Source organism: Portunus trituberculatus, chromosome 50, assembly GCF_017591435.1.
Source record: "Portunus trituberculatus isolate SZX2019 chromosome 50, ASM1759143v1, whole genome shotgun sequence".
NCBI lineage: Eukaryota > Metazoa > Arthropoda > Malacostraca > Decapoda > Portunidae > Portunus > Portunus trituberculatus.
This window is the reverse complement of record NC_059304.1, coordinates 23,878,675-23,881,174: the sequence shown is the minus strand read 5'-3', so window position 1 is coordinate 23,881,174 and position 2,500 is coordinate 23,878,675. Positions and strand designations below refer to the sequence as shown.

General features: G+C 38.4%; 1 protein-coding gene across 2 annotated transcripts in view; it reads left to right on the top strand.

The window, feature by feature from the left end:
* Nucleotides 1–2,500, top strand: part of LOC123499722 (neuropilin-2-like) — a 26,750-nt gene that overhangs the window by 608 nt on the left and 23,642 nt on the right. The gene's annotated exons all lie outside the window — the stretch shown is intronic.

Sequence of the window (2,500 nt, the reverse complement as noted above, 5' to 3'; positions counted from 1 at the left end):
CTCCTCCTCTTCCTCCTCTTCCTCCGTCTCGCGACTCACTAATAGACCTGGTGACCTCGCGCGTGTCCGGTGACCTTTGGTGGGTGGTGGTGTTCCTGGTGGTGCTTTTGGTGTGTGTGTGTGTGTGTGTGTGTCCTGCAGGGTTATTCATGGTCTTAGATATCACGTGCTGCATTTGTGGTCACCAGAGAGAGAGAGAGAGAGAGAGAGAGAGAGAGAGAGAGAGAGAGAGAGAGAGACAGAGAGAGAGAGATTACTGATTATCGAAGTTATATATGTTAAACAATTATTTTATCTTTTCATCTAACCTCATGTTTTCATTTTCAGGAGTTTATCAATGAGTCATCACTTGCATCAGTCACAACCTCAATTCCTAATCCTTATCGAGTCTTCCCTTAACAGAGACAGTTGCCACCCACTAGTAGTTTGTTGTTCTAACCACGAGTAGCCACAAATAAAAGCAATTAACATGTAGTAGTAGCAGCAACAATTAACTCTTTCTGCCTCCTTCAGTTTGTAACAATAGCTCAGTTGGTTGAAAGCCTTGATTATACTAACACCAGACTTGTTTGCACGACTTTTGTTTTTTTGTAGACTTTCTTACTAACACGACTAAACAAAGCAACACGTTAAGCATAAATGAGGATGATAAAAATGATAACCGGTGCATTTCAGGTGTCCATTTCCTTGTGAAGATTCTTAAACTCTAGATGTTTCCTTACCATATTTTGACTGGGATACTCTTATGTCAGGAGTGGGTGAGTGGCTCAGTGGAGGAGTGAGAGGGATATACGTGTGAGTGTGAGTGTGAGTTTGTGAGTGATTCAAAGGTGTATCAATAGTATTTGGGTGGACAAACATGTGAATGAGATGCAGATAAGGCAAGGACATTTTAGTGGATGAATGAGTAGGTTAGTCAGTCAGATGGTCATATGTATGGATGGACAGGTGTGCGTAGTCGAGTGTGGTGCAAAAAATGAGTGACTGGGTGGGTAGATGAGTCAGGCGTTTAGAAGCTTATGTAATTTTGGATTTGACCTTTGAAATTCATGTTCTCTTTGTAATACGAGAACTGTAATCTTGTGGAGCAGGAACAAAAAAAAAGTGTTCAAAGGTCTAAATATAAGTTAATGGGCATTGTAGTGCGTTGTTATATTTGTAAAGGAGTTTTCATTTGCTGGAATAGATGAGCAGCTGGTAGAGATGAGTGGAGAAGCTAAGAGAGGCTTGTAATATGTGTTGATAAAAAGTTTGATTGTTCCATCTGACTATATTGTAACAGATTCCAAGGAAAATCATTTGAACATTCAAGGGTATTTTCACGATGTAGGGATCGTGGAAGAAGGATTGTGTAGTTACTAGTATACGGGGTAAAATCTCATTTAGGAAATAGATTAAATATTTATATCGAGGATAATACTGGTGAGAGGATAATGAGTTTAAGAATACGATAGTGATGGTGATGGTGAAATGATGATGATGATGATGATGATGATAATGATGAAGTGTGTGGCAGTATAACTATTATATAAATATAGTTTTATTAGAAGAGCCAGGTTCAGTTTGAGCTTTTTAGAGGTTTGTTAGCACATAAATAAGAGAACAACTTATTAAACCTGATGTGCTTATATGCAAAATTCATCGATGTCAGTTCCTTTCGAATATAATAAGAAATAATTGACTAACATACGACTTATTTACAAAAGGAAAAAGATGAAAGTTGTTGTTGTTGAAATCATGTATTATTTTTTTTCTCTTTATGACAAGGATGTGTTAAAATCTAGAAGACAAATTTATATTATCGTTTATTATCATTATACTACCTTGATGTAAGTCCTTTTATGGTAAACATGACAAAAAAAGTAGATGTGACTTGATTTAGAAAGAAAAAGTGGTTGTTTTTATTCTGTAGTGAGAGGAAAAGTAGTTTAAATGTGCGAGGTGTGTTTATTTGTTTGTGTGGTTAGGTTAGGTGTTGTTTTGTAGCTGTGGGGTGAATGCAGCTGGAGAGAGAGAGAGAGAGAGAGAGAGAGAGAGTTAAAAAAAACGTTGGAGTAGAGAAAAAGGCAGATATATAGATGGGCAAATAGAAAGATAAAAATAGATAGATAGATAGATAGATAGACACACAGATAGACAGGTAGGTAGAGTGTGTCACTAGACTGCGTATGAGGTAATGGCCAAGAGAAGGTTGGACAGACAGAGAGGTGTGGCGGAGCTGTTCTGGGTTACCTGTCGTTACCTTTGCTGCGGCAGGACACGTGAGGGCCATCTTCTCCCTCCACCTGCTGTCATACACTCTTACATCACTCATCTGACCTCTCTCTCTCTCTCTGTCTCTGTCTCTGTCTCTCTCTCTCTCTCTCTCTCTCTCTCTCTCTCTGCTATTATCCTTCTGCTGTATCCTATTTTATATCCTCCTACTTCTCACATTCCCGTTATTTTTGTATTTCAGTTCTCTCTTCCTGTTTCTCATGTTTCCTCTTGTTTTCTTTTCTTT